General features: G+C 38.0%; 1 long non-coding RNA gene across 2 annotated transcripts in view; it reads right to left on the bottom strand.

Moving 5' to 3' along the window:
* LOC120537013 overlaps positions 1 to 17,506 on the bottom strand; it is a 75,725-nt gene that overhangs the window by 4,602 nt on the left and 53,617 nt on the right. The gene's annotated exons all lie outside the window — the stretch shown is intronic.

The following is a 17,506-nucleotide window of genomic DNA, read 5'->3' as shown; positions in this document are numbered from 1 at the left end:
CGCCATTGCAGATGACAAAACATGAGTATCTGTACAAAGATACGCCCTGTGCTATCTGGGACAAGCCCCTGCAACCCACTACAGGACAAATTGGGTTAGGAAGTGGCTGACAGACTAATTCTTAAGCATTATGTGTACCAGACTATTAGGAAATCTTCAGTGTTTGTTTCTATAAAAAGAAACTTCAGTAACTACGAACATACAAACATCACCAGAGGTCATGTCATGTTGCTTACTAAACTTTGCCTTCAAAAGAGTATCATTGTACATTTAATTTTGATTAGCAATAGGAAGCTTTCTGTTTCATTTAATATGTATGTTTTGAGTATATATATATATATATATATATATATATATATATATATATATATTGTGGTGGACAGCTGGGGCACCTACCTGGCCAGGACACCCTGATTATGGAAGGACTGGGGGTAGAGAGTATATCCAGGACAGTTTCTTCCCTCGACCAACAGAGGGCAGCCCCCTTTGGTTCCAGTGGGGCTACGGGTTCATGAGCATAGAAGTTCAACCCTGCTGGGGCCTGTGGCCACCGCCAAGGTGCGGATAGTCATTTGCAGGACCCTCTTTGGCCACATTGTGTGGCTGGAAGAAGCTCGTTGGGCATATATATATTTTTTTGTAATTGCACTTTCTATTGTCATTATTAAAAGTGCATACAGGCTTTCAAGAGTCTGTTCTTTTTGCCTCTTAGAATTTATTTTTCTAATTTTGGAATATGCATTGTTCATATTTGTAATTAGCACTCATTTTTAACATTATCCATCCATCCATTATCCAACCCGCTATATCCCAACTACAGGATCACGGGGGTCTGCTGGAGCCAATCCCAGCCAACACAGGGTGCAAGGCAGGAAACAAACCCTGGGCAGGGTGCCAGCTTTTTAACATTATGTTTTTTTTTAAATCATTCTGCCACCATTCAGAGGATTTTGTTTTTATCTTGACTTCTGCCATTTTGTCTGGTTTTCCTCGTGGTTTAGGTTGTCTTCATTATGGTTACTACGAAGTAGTGGTTTACATCACATGATGCCTGATTCTATCTCCCAGAGAGTACTTGAGTTGATGGTGGGTTAGTGCAGAAATCCCAGTTTTGGACTGATTCTAAAATCAACCTCATAGTGAATTTTCTAACTATTTTTCAGGGTTTGTACTTTGAATTTCTAGTTTAGTGGTATGAACTTTGACTGTTGATTTTGGATCTCATTTCGTATCTTGTATTTTGACCTCCTGCTAGTCCAATTCACCACATTCTTGTCTCCTCCTGACACTCGCTTTCATAAAAGCTTTCAGCTGCTTCACATTTAAAAAAAGTGTTATGATTTTTTTGTTCTTTTTTGAAGTTTGTATGCGGGTTTCATGTCACCTTTCTAAGTATTTTTTGTAAGGAATCTGATTTTGCTGTTTATTTTCTTCTCTGTGTTTACTTTTAAAATGTTAGTATCTTTTTTAATGTCGTGTCATTTTGTGTTTATGAAACACCATTTAGTCATCATGTGAGTTGACCTGTCACCTGGGCCATCTGAAGGGTATACTGCACCCCAAGACAGACTCAGATGCAAGGGTCCAAAAACAGACATTCAACATAGAGACCGTGATGTAGATCTGCAAGAACGTTTCCATAACATAGGAGGTGTCCCTTAGAAATTGACACCCTAGCAATGGTATACAAAATGACTTTTTGGTTCCCTCTTGCATGCCAAGGCCTAAGCCTAGAGCCGTCTCTGGATTTTGCACAAATGACACTACAGTCATTGCATGTACTGTAAATTCAGTGCCTTTACATCTCTCAGTTATCTCTTGGCGAATAAACAAAACAAGTCTTTGTGATTCTAATTAGTTTCATTTATTTAACCAGTAGAGAGGCTTCTTTCGGTATTTTGACTCCGGCTTCATTTTTAAGAGTCTCCATTTTTGGCTGTTGCTTTATATCAGCCAAGGTTCCTCCCCTGGCTGGGGCTCATATTCTTAATGTATATATTTGTTGTTCACTTTTTGGTCATTGTTTTATGTTAATCTTACATTTATGCATTATGTGCTTTGTGTACATTATGGTATTCTAATGTGTTTTATGGGAGGCACCTGCCTGCCACTGCCAGGAGCTGCCCTCCATCCCATAAATTCAGAGGGTCTCCTATAGTTCCTGGCGGTTCATTGCGAATGTAGACTGGGAGTTTTGGTGGCTTTTCTATGCTGTTGTATTTATTGGGATTTTGATCTTCTTGCTCTGTTTTTTGATTATGTCTCTTTATCAAATGTTGTATTGTGATTTTGTGTGCCTTGGATTGCCTTATTGTTTTTGGGAAATCCCTTTGGTTCTTGGGCTTTATAGATCTTCATTGTATTAAAGAGCATTTTGTGAAGAACTTATCTTTTATCTTATAAAGATTCTTCGAGGCCCATTTGTATCTAGCCAGGGAGTTTGATGATGTTTTTCTCTTCTAGTGGGTATTATCGGAAGTGCTTTGGAAACTTTTGGGACTTTTGTTCTTTGGAACTCCTAAGTTTACAATAGCTGTCCCTTTTAACTTGGAGATGTGCACATAACATCAAGCAAGATTATTTAGCCCAAGTTTTTTGGCTTCATATTAATGTTTTAATTTAGATGTAACAGCAAAAACTTTTAAGTTAATGTTAATGGTAAATTTTCATAAGCTTTTACTTAAAGTGAATGGAATGAAAGTAGCTACATAGATAATGGAAGACATGTTTTATCCTATATTAGCTGATATTTTAATGAAATATCCTTAATGCTCTTCTATATTCCTGTATTTCAATAACATAATAAGCTCAGATTGTAGATAAACAGCCAAATAGAGATATGAACTTACAGACAAAAAAGCATAAAGGTATATACAGTAATTATCTGATTGCCATGTGCACACATTAAACATCAGTCTTAGTGTATCTAATAACATACAGAAACTTTAAGAAATGTAGCGTGTCATGCACAGGCACCTGAGGATCAACTTCCAGTCTCTGACAAGGTATGCAAAACCCTCTCAGAGCAAGAGGGGGAGCCACCACTAACAATGCCATCTCCTATTTATCTCTGTAGCTCCAAGAACCCTCCCAGCGAAGCCATCTAAGCCATGCCCACCATCAGCTAAGCCACACCTCTTCTACTCGGGAGGTTCAGGTTCACATGATGAAGCTTCACATGATGAAGCTTCCCAACCCAGACCTACTCAAGAGAGCTGATTTATCTGAGAGGTCACAGAGGCTAGAAAGGCCATTGTTATAACTTATTTCTGTTGCTCCACTGCATGTTCATTTTTTTTTCTGTACTTTTGGACACTTGAAGTAAAAGGTGTGGCTCGGTTGGCACCCCAACTTTTCTTTGGTTCTCTTCTTTCGCATTTGCACCTCAGAGCAGATAAGAAGTTTTTCTGTGTGTTTGTGTATTATCAATTTTCTTCTAAATTTTATGTATGGACTGTTAGCTATGACTTTTACTAAAACTTTTACAATGAAGATACTTGGGCTTTGGAATTATTTGCATATGTGTAACACTTATTGATTAAATTGTTTCATGAAGTAAGCTGAAGCTGTAGAATTTTGGAAACCTTGGACAAACGCAGTTACACTTTAAGTCAGAAAACTGTATGCCATTGTTCTATTTGTAAGCCAATCTAACAGTTCATATTTCTCTCTACGTGTCTACCTACAATCTGAGATCATTGCTTGTTTTTTATTGCAGAACGTCCATAAGGAAATTGAACATTATAGGTGCAATTATATGCTGGCACAGTTACACCAGAAATATTGGATACCTCATAGTAACTCAATTGCCAAGAAAATCATTTCAAAGCGCACAACATGCAGAAGATGAAGTGCTAAAACAGGAGAGCAAACAATGAGATTTGTCAGAAGAGTATTTGCTACCTGACCCACCACCTGTTGTCAATGCTGAAGATGATTATTTTGGACCTTATCAACTTAAAAGATAAAAAGATAAAGATAAAAGTTTGGTCAAGAGGTTTGGAGTAATTTCATTTGTGTAACAATCAGAGCTGTTGGCATTGAGATTTTATACAGTTTAGACAAAAATTCTTAAGCTGATGCCATACATCAATTCATTTGCAAAAGAGGAAGAGTTAAAATTACATGCTTAGATAATGAAGCAAATATCATTGGAGCTAAAAGAGAGCTACTGTATGTGAAGCAGTTAAACACTTTGACCAAAAATAAATAATGAATGTTATGACAAAGAAAGAAATCAAATGGATTTTTAACCCACCATCAGACTCTCACTCATACAGAGTATGAGAAAGATATATTAGAATTATAAGAAAAATTCTAACCTCGGTACTTAACCAACCAACACTGGGTGATGAAAGTCTGCAAACAGTGATGTGTAAGGTTGAGTGTGTAAGGTTGAGTTGATCAACAACAAACCCCTTATAAAGGCATCCAATGACCCAAATAATCTAGAATCATTAACGCCCAATCTATTACCATTACTCAAGACACAACCCTCTATACCTTGTGGATGTTATTCTATAAATGACTCATATAAATGAAGACACTTGGACTGTGGAGTTTTTGATGTACTATGTGGGGAACAGCCGGACACAGACAGGTAGACATGTTTTTAAGCACCACAACATGTTTATTTACAAATTCATACAAAGGTGGAACACACACAACCCAATGCCGCAGCACCAATCACCCTAAAGTCCAGGCTCTCAAAACAATGCCTCACTCTCTTCAGGCCGCCTCTTTTCTCTCCCCCCGAGCTCTGTCCTCTTCCACCTGACTCCAGCCTTAAATGGAGGAAAGCGGCCCCTTTTATACACACCTGGATGTGCTCCAGGTGTCTCCCGGCAAGTGTGGAGGTCCAGAGCTCCAAAGGCATTGGGGCACCCTATGGTGGTGACCATGGGCCCCTATAGGGCTGAGCTTCAAAGCTCTGTACCTGTGGTCCCCATGGCCACCAGGGCGATCGCCCCCACGTGGTCTGGGGAGGCGTAAGCCCTCCTCCAGTCCACCTGGGCATCCTGGCCGGGTACCACCCCCAGCCACCTGTGACAACTAATATATATATACATACTGTGAACCCGGCCCGGACACAGACAGGCGGACATGTTGTTAAAACACCAACACACGTTTATTTACACTATATACAAAATGATATGGCCACAAAGACCCCAGTTCATTGGTCACTCAGACTCCAGTCACGTGTACAAATACCCCAATCACAGTCCTGGCCACAATGCCTTTCTCTTCGGGCCGTCTCCACAGCTCTTCTGAGCTTTGTCCTTCCGCCTCCTGACTCCAGCCTCGAATGAAGGGAGACGGCCCCTTTTATACAGTCCCCGGATGAGCCCCAGGTGTTCCTGGTGTGGTGGAAGTGCTGGGGTAACAGGTCCCCAAGGCATTGGGGCGCCTCCTGGCGGAGACCACGGGCCCCTACAGGGTGGAGCTTCCATGCCCTGTACCCGTGGCCCCCAAAGCAACCAGGAAGGCGACCCCCACGTGATCCAGGGTGGGCACAGACCCACATACGGTCCCTCATGACGTCCCGGCCGGGTCGTGGCCCCTGGCATCCCTGACAATACTAATTGCTTGAAACTTTCTGATAGCTACATTTTGAACTATTTTCAAAACCCTCAACAAACGCAGATGCATTAGCAATCCCTATAATTAACTTGAATCTGCAATACAAAATTGCCATAACTGAAAATGAATAACAGATCATACTAATGTTCACTCTTAAGGTTATATTGCAAATTATGTTGCAACAGAAGAATGAGCAATACATTGCTAAGAGATCTTCAAGCCTTATGTTTCAGAGGGAAATTCCCATTTCTTGGAAAATACTTCTGATTGGTATTACAGCATTTTGAAGGCATGTAGCAGCAAGACAGTCATCTACACAGAAATTGTTGTGTTAGCTGGTTCCTCAGGAACTGTTTCTGTTGTATCCTCAGTTGTTCTAAAGAAAGCATAAGAAGTTCAAGTTGGTGATGGCCACAGTGCCAGTCGAAGCCCATATGGAGCCCTAGGCTGGGTGGATGAATATTGCCCTTCATTGACGATAATGGGTAGTCAATATTATTAGAATTTGATGAACTGGGTTGGCTGCTGCTAGAGTTTGTGCCCTTTAACCTTTGTAAATGGTGCCCCTCAGGTGATATCTCCCTCTGTCACCTAACTGATTTACCAGTTCTTGATGGCCACTACAAAACCTGAAGAAAATCAGGGTCTTCATCCAGAATGTTTATTTGGTAGAACATAGAACTATTGCACTTAGTATTTTGAATTGAGGGCAAGGAAGACAAAATCTGAATTAAATGCAGTGTCTGTCATCTGAATCATTATACAGGGTGACACAGAAAGACGGGAAATTTTGAAATGTGTAGTGGCAGCCGTGTACAGTTGGCAGCACTGCGGAACAGGGACCTTGAGCTGTAAACAATCTCGCCATTTAGTAATTTAGTAATCAATTGCAAGGCAATCAATGGCAGCTGTGCGAGAATCGTTCGGTAAGCGTGTCATCTCAAGATTCGGTGACATTCCCTGGCCCTCAAGATCACCGGATTTGTCAGTTTGTGATTTTTTCTTGTGGGGCTACCTTAAGAGTCGGGTCTACACGACTCGGCCAAGGACACTGAATGAATTGAAACAAAGAATTCAAGACAAAATTCGTGGTATCCCAGCTGAGATGTTGCAGCAATCAATGGGGAACCTCAACAGCAGATTGGAAGAATGCATACATACAGGAGGACACCATCTACAGGACGTAATTTTCAGACATTGATAATTTGGATTACTGTCTCTTAAAAGGCAAGTTGTAGTGGTTTAATTGCTGTCAATAAAAATGTTTTTGTTGGATTTCTTCCATTTTTATTGGGTTTTTCAAAAGTTCCCGTTTTTCTGTGTCACCCTGTACTAGTGGAAGAGGTTCACCCTACTGGTGAAAATCTTAGGTCAACATAGGAAAACAGCTCTCCTTCAGATACTTATGCTGACAACTTCAAACCAGTGTTTAAAATTCAGATATTTTCTATGTGTATTAATGAATGTTTGCCCCTTTTTTGAGATAATGATTAAATAAAGAGATACATAACAAACTATTTAATTGTATTTTTCCATCAATCTATCTGTCTATGCATTTTCTAGATTGCTTACTTATCTTAGCATGCATCACACTAGCAAAAAACTGAGCAGGCTTGACAAGATTCTACCTTTCTCTTTGTACAGTAACAGGTTCTAGCTCTTTCTATGGATTTTTTTTGCAGTAAGTTTTAAAATTGAACACTTCTACTATGTATTGATTCTGTTTTTGGGTATTTCATGGAAGGATGTGTTTAGAACATATCTATCAGGAGACAGAGAGGGAGCATCTTCATCAGGCGTTCCAACCGCATCAATTATTTCTACCCACTCCAAAAGAATAGAAATACATCTTGAATGTTTTTATATGAAACCCTACTTTAAATCAAGTAGTTTTCTCTGAATGTTTCTAATGTACTGCTAGAGAATAATTTTATTTTTGCTAGACGCTTTATATGGTTTACAAGCTGATAAAGGATACTAGGCATGGACTTTAAGGTTTTTAGAGAGGAAAAGATCAAAAAAAACTTTAGTGTGACAACGAAAATTAAATAATGAAAACATTATGTCAAGAAAAGACAAAAAAGAAACAACCCTTTTGGTGGACAACATAACCAAACAAATGTCACTCATCCAATTTTCTTATCCACTTTTCTCAGTGAGGGTCAGAGTGGCAACAGGCCAAGCAGGTCAGTCCAAACCTCACTGTCCCAGACTACAGATTCCAACTTTTCTTTGGGAATTCCCAGGTGTAATCCCTCCAATTTGTGAGCGGCCCTGGGGGGCCACCTAAATGCATCCTTACAACATGCCCAAACCACTTTAATTGGTTATTCTCAATCAGAAGGAGCATGGACTCTCCTCTGAGGCGCTCCCGAATTGATGAGCTTCTCATCCTATCAGTGTCATCCCATTCACCTTTGTGAAGTAACCTCATTTCTGCCACTTGTACTTGAGATCTCATTCTTTCATCCATTACGCACAACTCATGGTCATCAGTGAGATCAGGGATGTAGATCAACCAGTAAAACTGTGAACTTTGTCATTAGACTCAGCTCCCTTTCCATGCCCACAGAACTGCCACTCTAATCTGCCTGTCAATCTCATGTTCCCTTTAACTGTCACTTGTGAACAAAATCCCAACATGCTTGAACTCTTCCAGTAAGATGAATTATTCCCCACTCACCCAAACAGAGTAATCAACTCTTTTCCAAGAGAGAACCATGACCTTGGACTTGAAGGTGCTGATCTTTTTTCCAGCCATCTTAGACTCAGCAGTGAATTGCTCAAGTGCATGACAAAGGTCACAGACAAATTAGACAAAGAGGACATCTTCACCTGCAAAAAACAACAATGCTATCCCCAGACTCCCCAACTGGAGATACTCACATTCTCAGATGTGTCCTGATATCCTGTCCATGAAAACCACAAACATTACTGGTGACAAGACACAGCCTTGATGGAGCCCAACACCCACAGTGAACAAATATGACTTAAGGCCAATAATTTGGACACAGCTCTCACTGGATCCATAGAGGGAATGAATGACACACAAGAGTGGCCCTGTTATCCAATATTCCTGCAGCTCCTCACACAATATATGACAAGGGACATGGTCATATTCTTGTTTCAAATCTACTTGACATGGTGATGGAGCTTGTGCCCCTTATTGATACTCAGCACTAAGTCTCTGGAGCTTTGCATTCCTGGTAAGGTCTTCCTTGGCAAAGAGAATTGGGCTGAAAGGTCAGATAAAGAACAGTTCAAATTGAAGGTACAAAATAAAAAAATATGTACCCTTCATGTAGTAGGTTACCAGGAACCACTACTAGAGCCAGGCATGGAGATGACATTCCCTGGCAAGCACCTCATGATTGGACAATTTACATAACCTGGCTGGGCTCAGTTTGAAATGGAGATGCAGAGCCATCTTGTGGACTCACCATCAGCAAGACGAAGGGTGACAATTGGGTGCAATGTCAGTTTATTGGCAAGCACAGGTGGCAAAGACCTAGACACGCTAGACCTTAGCAATGGAGACTGGCTTTGAGAATGTGGAGAAATATGAAACTTCCTGTATAAATACACAAAGGTACTCTATTCATATTAACAATTAAAATAATTAATTATTAAATCATCAACTATTAATTCATTCAAGTAAATTAATTAAAAGCAATTCACTGGCATTGACCTTGACCTGAGGTTTGGTTACTCCTTTGTGAAATGAGTTTTGGTGTTGATGGATTTACTGTTTGATTGGCATATTTATGAATTTTTAGTTCTGGTTTTCGATTGTCCATAACAAAAACTAACCTCACTCCTTTAAAAATAAATCAATCGATTTGATTAAAATCACTAAAGTAGGTGTTGTTCTACAAAGATAATAATTTTGCAGTTATTCCCAGCAATATTTACATTATGCAGAGTGATGTATGTGTAGGACAGATGAGATTTCCCTGCATCTAATTAAACTAGATAGATAGATAGATAGATAGATAGATAGATAGATAGATAGATAGATAGATAGATAGATAGATCACTCAGTTTTTTAGATGTTTTTTAGGGTAATGAGACTCTTTAACAAAAACTGTACCATTCACAAGTAAAACCACAAGACTTGGTATATCTGAGCTGCATGGCTAGTAGCAGTGCCGCTACCTTAAGACCACCACACATACAGTATTCCAGTTGTAGTTGGTGTAGATGTATTTACATTATGAATTAATTTAGCAGACATAATGAAATAACATCAATAAACACAGAGAAAATGTTGAATTCTCAAATGAATGTCACACTTTTTTGCACACCAAGGGATGTTATAAAAATCATTTCAGTTTTTGTTAATTACAAACAGAAAAAGAAAAAAGTGTACAATAGATAGATAGATAGATAGATAGATAGATAGATAGATAGATAGATACAGTAGATAGATAGATAGATAGATAGATAGATAGATAGATAGATAGATAGATAGATAGATAGATAGATAGATAGATAGATAGATAGATAGATAGATAGATAGATAGATAGATAGATAGATAGATAGATAGATCACTCAGTTTTTTAGATGGCCTGCTCTAGGAACATTTACTACTGTGTCATACTCTTTTCATTTATAAACGATTTTAATTGGCCTCCAAGGGATATTCAATGACACCGATATTTTATTCTCTTCATCCCAACTTTCTTTCTTCTTCTCCACTCCTCTCAAGCTAGTGTTATTCACCTCCTGACTCTACATGAGAGAGGTTGGGTAGCTTCCTTTACCTCAGACCTGGAAAGTACTTCCAGAACTTCCAGAAAGAAATGCCATATAATATGGTAGTCTTCTCCGGGCAGCACCTCAGACTGACCCTGAGTAACTCTGCAGAGCCTTCTTCCCAAACTTGCGGGTGTCCAGACAGGAGCCAGACCAGAGTTGCACTGCCAAACATTACACTGTGGCAATGACTCTTCCTGGCAGGCAACATCCCTGTCAGGACATCTGTTTGTCTGCTACAGCTATAACAATATGTAATGCTATCATTACATGCAACACTAAAGTGTGTAATACTGGGGCACCTCACAGAACCATCCTTAATCCTCTCTAGTTCACTGTCTATAATACCAGCCATCTTGCTGTCTACTGAAGTTCTCAGATGATTCCTCCATCATAGACTGTATTGGTAAAGGAAACTAGTCATAGTGCAGAAGACTGGTGGAAGACTTTGTCTTGTGGTTCAGGGAGAACCACCTGCAGATCAACATCAACAAGACAAAAGAGTTCTGGCATGTCAAGGACCCCCTGATATTAGTAATCATCCAGGGTGGGGGAGTGGAAGTGGGGTAGAGCTATACTGTACGTACAAAGGCAGTCCATATGAAGACAAAACTGGACTGGCCTGACAAAGGCACTTTATAAGAAGGGCCAGAGCAGATTGTACTTTCTGAAGAGACTTGGGTCTTTTGATGTGTGCAGTGAGCTGCTGGAGATGTTTTACCTGTCTGTTGCAGCCAACACGTATTTGTTCCATACTGCGGTCTCCTGAGAAAGCAACCCTGAGTTCAGGCCAATGCAAAACACCTGAACAAATCTTATTGGAAAAGCCAGTTCCATTAAAGAACTGACCCTGGACACCCTGAAGGCCGCAGTGGAAACGTTCTACTATTGTATTGTTTTGTTTTTTGTTTTTTATTCTAATGTCTTATATTGTATTGAGTTAGTATCTGTGTATTCAATGTTTTTTCTGTGGTACGCATTTGAATTTCCTCTTGAGGATTAATAAAGTATATCTTATCTAAGGTAATCTAATATGTTGTAATTAAAACCAAAACATTGTATCTTCACAGAAGACAAGCTGTTGCTCAACATTCGGGGCCTGTGCAGTTTAATGCTGCTACAATAATGGAACCAGTAATACCAAATATCATTCTAACGTAGTGAAAGATATCACTGTGAGAGCCATGTTAGCAATAAAAATGAATGCCCTGTTCCCTAACCGAGGTAAGAAGTGAGTGTGTTTTTGAGCTATGTTAGAGTCAGTTCCAGAAAGTACCTTTTATTTATTTAGAACCATAGGAGATTCAATAAATGGCCTTGAATAGAGGATAACAGATTTGTGAAATACCAGTGGGTCATGGTTTTAAAAGAACTCTTACTGCATGCAATATCACAGGCCAGGTTTTCTTGATGTGTCCTGTAAGGATACCTATTAGACTTTAAAAATATCTGTTTGGTCTCATCTTCCAGCCTTTGTCTGACTGAAGTTCACTTTTAAAAATAAAGGTGCCATAGCAGTTCTTCACGACAATGTCATGGAGGAATCATTTTTGGTTTACAGAAGGCCCACCTCCATGAAAGTTCCAAAAAGAACCTTTACTTATTTAGACCCATAATAGGCTCCGTGCGATAAATAACCATGAACCGATACCAGATTTATGAAGTTCCAATGACTCGTAATTTTCAAAGGACCCTTACTTCTTATAGTACCACAGGCTAAGTTCAGGTTTTCTTAGTGTCCTGCTAGGTGGCCTACCATGCATTAAAGATTTTGGTTCGTTTTTCAACATATTAGGAAGTTTTTCATAGCACAGAAAGCCAACTTTTTATGCAAAGAACCCTTCCTAGAATGAAATGGTGCTTTATCAAGCAATACTTATATGAGAAACCGCACAACCCAGTCAAAAAACTTAAAATGCCATTTCTGTACTATTATTGTTAAGAGTGTAACAGATAACATTTATGTATGTTAATGTCAAAACTGAACTTAATAACGATGACAAATAATAAGATAAAACTATTTGGAAGGACATAAATGTACAACATTTCAACAACTTAAAAAATTTTTTATTCCTGCTGATGTTTGCTAAGCACAGTACATGGCATGTTAAAAGGTAATGTGATAGGCAGGACTGCTGCCTCAGTGAAGACACCAGAGTTTTTGTCCTGGATGGGAGACATAAGACACATAATGCCTTAATGCATAGTGAAAAGGAGTACTCTGGAACAACTTAATTTTTTTTTGTGTAGCCAACATAAAAATTTTGGTACTTTCTGGTAAATTTTAAGTACATGATAATGTAAAGGCAAAGTTAATTCATGCTACAAATTGAAGTGTGTTGGATCTACTTAATTTACTGTATATACTCGTAGATATGTTCTCCCGTGGATAAGTCAGGGCTTGATTTAACCGTATAATTTCCAGTATTTTATAATGTCGGCCATATAAGTCAAAAGCGGAAAACTCACGCTATTGGTCCAGGAGATTATGATATGTTAACGCCCACCTGAGAGAGTAACCATGGAGCACACTGCCTTTTTTATATGTATTGTGCCTACGTGACCACATGGTAATACCCAAACTATTCCGAAGTGACGTTTGCATTGTTTTGTTTTTTTTTTGTATCTCACACCCTCATACACCTTTATCGTAAGAGCATCCTTTATCTATGATGGAGTGGAGAAGAAAATATGAAGCTGGTTTTAAATTAAAAGTCGTTGTAGTGGCGAAAGAAATTGGCAACTGCGCTGCTGCAACAAAATTCGATGTGTCTGAGAAACTGATGTGAGATTGAAGGAGGCAAGAAGATGTTAAAAAAAATAAAATTCAAGTGTCACATTTCTGAACGGGTGTATAAGTCGGCGTCAGATTTTATGATCCTATTTATCAGGTTTCAAGACCCGACTTATACACGAGTATATATGGTAAACAGTGATTGACGTAACTCAAAAACCTGGTGATGCAAACTGGTGCGTTAATTGATTTTTTTGCCCTGAAATATATTTTTTAATTTACAAAGATGATGTTTTGTTTTATTTTTTGCTTCAATGAAAAATTTCTATAAGAAAGATACCTTTTTTTTTCCACAAATTGTTTCCACAGCCACAAGGATAAAAGTTGCAAGCTAGACTAGAGTGAGGATAATACTAAAATAGAAAGGATTGAGGCTTGGGCTGACTTTGTATAATGAGAAATTTTTGATTGCTTTCAAGTAACTGTTAAATCTCATAGTGAGATACAGCTCAGGTCAGTTACTTTAATATTTTGGGTTCTGTGGAGAATCAGCTTATATCTCTTATTTCAGATGCTATTTTAATGCCAGACAGGTTTCATCAGACTGATTGAAAAAAGCCGGATTGGGACTAGAGATGTATGTGAATGTGCAATGGTGACAGAGGTAGCATGATAAAATTGAAACTACATCGTGTGATGAAAATATTGAAATGCGGACTGAATTCATCCATGTCACTGCCCCTGAATGCGAGTTACATCCTCCTGGCTTGCTCAGCAACAGCAATGATACCAATTCTTTACCAACACCTTAATGATGAATCATTCTGAATGCTGCTGACTTCAGACTTGGAGTCAAGTGTCTCTTAGGCATGTTCCATTTGTGGACATTACAGCTGGTCCTGCTCTAAACAAATATTAATGAATGTAAATATAAACCTGTGGTACAATCTGAGCAGATCTAAATTCATCTGACTGCCAGCTACAAGTCTGTTATTGACAGGAGCAGCTCTCGGGTATCCAAGCCAAAAGATTGTATGTGTGTTTTGGGTGGTTGCTGTTTTTATTTATTTATTTATTTATTGGGAATGTCTGTAAATTTTTAATTTCTTCTTTGGACAAATAAACGATAATCTAATGTAATCTGATCTATCTAATTCAAGCTTTATATGTTAAATTAGCAAGTTTTTCAGGACAGTGGAGGTCATAGGGACACCATCAAAACAACTTTTAAAAATGCAAATTGACAACATTATAACCATGTCAAGAAGATTATAGTCAAGAAACTACCTATTTCTGTAATGACCATGGCTATTTTTAATTTAAATACATTAAAGATATTAGTTAATGATGGCTAAAAATTCAAATGAATTAAAAAATAGAATCACTCAAGTGAAAGATGGGTTACTAGAGAAAAAATGAACTTTTCCACAAACCAGAAAGAGTCGGTCATGTGCTTGTTAAAAGTCCAATTTCAAGACCGCAGTGAGTCATGGTGCTTTACAGAGAGGCATTTAGAAAGGTGGAAGAGTAAAGTTGTGTAACCTCCATATCATTGATGCTACTGATTATGAAACTGTCTGCAATATTAGACCACCGCCATCATTTGCAATTAAATTGTTCAATAGCTAATAATATTCCCACAATTCATTTACATAAGACCCCTGAGCAGACCAACTTACACCATGTTACCCACTAATGCTGGATAGACACTCTTAAAATAATGGTCCTGAAACAAGGTTTACTGAGTTGAGTGGTTCCTTTGAGAACCTTTGAGAACCATTTGACAAAGAACTATCTATCTATCTATCTATCTATCTATCTATCTATCTATCTATCTATCTATCTATCTATCTATCTATCTATCTATTTGACAAAGAACTATCTATCTATCTATCTATCTATCTATCTATCTATCTATCTATTTGACAAAGAACCATTTAAATCTGGGAGGAGCTCTTTGCATATGAAGTTGGTTGTTTGGACTTTGGAAATGTTTCTAATATGTGGTCCTAATGGAAGCCTTTACTGTGTAATCTTATACATGGCAGAATACTAACAGATCAAGAAAACTTAAACTTATCCTGCGTAATTGTATGCCACAAAAGTCCTTTTAAAATTACAAACCCATTGCTATTTAAAGAATCTGTAATTATCTTTTCATGGTTATTTATTGACCCTGTTACAGAACTAAACAAATAAATATTGGGTCTTTCCAGAACCTTCATGTGGATGTTTCTTTTGGAACCAAACATAGTTCCTCTATGGAATTATTCTGAGTGTAGAGTGGCTGTGAAAAGAAAATAATGGAATTATGGACATCTGACACTGTAAATCCGGGGTGATTGTCAGGTCTAGATTGTTCAGTGTGAGTGAGCATGAGTATACACTCTCTTGGACTGACTAACCATCTAAGGTTAATTCCTGATTATTGCACAATGCAACTGAGATGAGAACTGGCTGGCTGCCTGGAGGTATGGATGGATGGATGACTCGCCTACTGGAAATCATTGTATCAAGGTAACTCATAAGACCAAAATTTAGAAAAAAGTTGACAAGTTATTACAAGTATTAATATAACTAGGTTCCATCCTTTTAAAGATCCCAGAACACAGTGGGAAAAGGATCTCTTACTCATCATTTCAGAAACGGATTGGAAGGCAGCTACACATAGAATTCATTCGAGCTTCATATGTGCAAAACATTCAATTATTCAACCTAAAACCTTTTATCTCACTTAAAATTGTCCAAAATGATTCCAGGGTAAGATTCAACCAGAGAACGTTGCAATCGAGCTCCAGCTTCACTAGGCCACATGTTTTGGGCTTGTACCAAATTAACATCATTCTGGAGACAGATTTGTAAATACCTATCAGACAGCCTTGGTGTCACAATCCCTCCTAACCCACTAACAGCTGTGTTTGGTGGGCTCACAGAGGGGCTTAAAGTGGAGAAGGACAAACAAACTATAGTTGCCTTTACTACACTATTGACACATAGACTTATCTTGCTAAACTGGAAGAATCCTAACTCTCCTCTTTTAAGTCACTGGGTAACTGATGTTAGATATTATCTGAAATTGAAAAAAATCAAATTCTCACTTAGAGGATCTGTTCAAAACCTTTTTTAAAACCTGGCAGGATCTAATCAATAACATTTTAGAATAAGCTTTCATATTGGGGAGAAAGACTCCTTTCTCTCTTTACTACTCTCAACAGTTTTGCTCTGGCTTTTGGCCTTCCTCTCTTTCTCATGGGTGGGGGTTGATTTGTATTTAGTTGTGTTAAGTTTAACTCGATTATATGGAAGGTTTTATGCTTTTAATAAATTCAATAAATGATCCAAAAAATATATAACCAGGTGTAAATGTAAAGCTAAGCATAGGACAAACATGTGATATTAACATGCATGAATAGTTCTCAAGCAGACTATAAAAAGTTCACAAGACTAAATTGATTTACTGAAGTAATTTAGCATAGATGATGAGGCTTAAATGTACCGCAATATGGTAATGACGTGACAGTTTTTTTCTCTTAGTACTGCAGTACTGTATCTTCAGCCTATGTCTATCAAAATACGTATTAAACAATTAGAAAAGCAGCAGTGAAGATTTCTGTGTTTGGGCCTCATGATAATTCATATATAAATTTAAAAAGTGCACTTTAAATAATGCTGCTGTTTATCTGCACCCTAGTGTTACAAGCTATAGCAAACAAGATTCTAATATGGTTTTAGGTCAATTTTACTTACATAAACTGAACTCATTTTTTTTCAGAATGTTAAGATCCAGGATTTCAACCCAGGACTGTAGGGCTCAGAAAATAAGCTCTAGTCTCCCATCACCATAAAGTGAATGAAGTGAGATTTAGAATTAAATGTTACACTATGCATATCTTTAAGATCAAAGTTATCACTAATAATTTTCCTCACTCCTGTTGTATGCTTGGATTTCCCAGAGCAGCACACAGAGATGTTGAACTTGTTGGGCTTCTCAGCTGCAATTGGCAATACTTGAATGAAGCAGTTCCATGTTGCCAATACTTTAATTATTTGAAAATAATAAGTTATAGTCTCCATTCATATATCATAAATTAAAAGGATAAACATTTTACCATTATTATACAAACATCCATTTACTAAACCTACTATTTCCATTTCAGAGGATGGTAAGTCCTTTGCCAGCTTCATCAAACGGAAGGCAAAAACCGTGCAATGTCAGTTCAAAGCTGGCTAAATTCAGTAATACTTGAGGAAACCGATTTTTAAAATCATTTTTAATTTAAAATATTTATATATACTTATGAATGGATATATATTATTATGTATATAATGTATGTTCATATTCAGTTATTGGTAAGTTTGAATGCTTAAACATAAACCTGCACAGGTCTCTGAGCACACAAGATGTCAGCAAAATAATGTTTCAAAAATCCATAGCA

The sequence above is a fragment of the Polypterus senegalus genome, chromosome 10 (genome assembly GCF_016835505.1).
Source record: "Polypterus senegalus isolate Bchr_013 chromosome 10, ASM1683550v1, whole genome shotgun sequence".
Taxonomy (NCBI): Eukaryota; Metazoa; Chordata; class Cladistia; order Polypteriformes; family Polypteridae; genus Polypterus; species Polypterus senegalus.
This window is presented reverse-complemented; position numbering and strand designations above follow the sequence as displayed.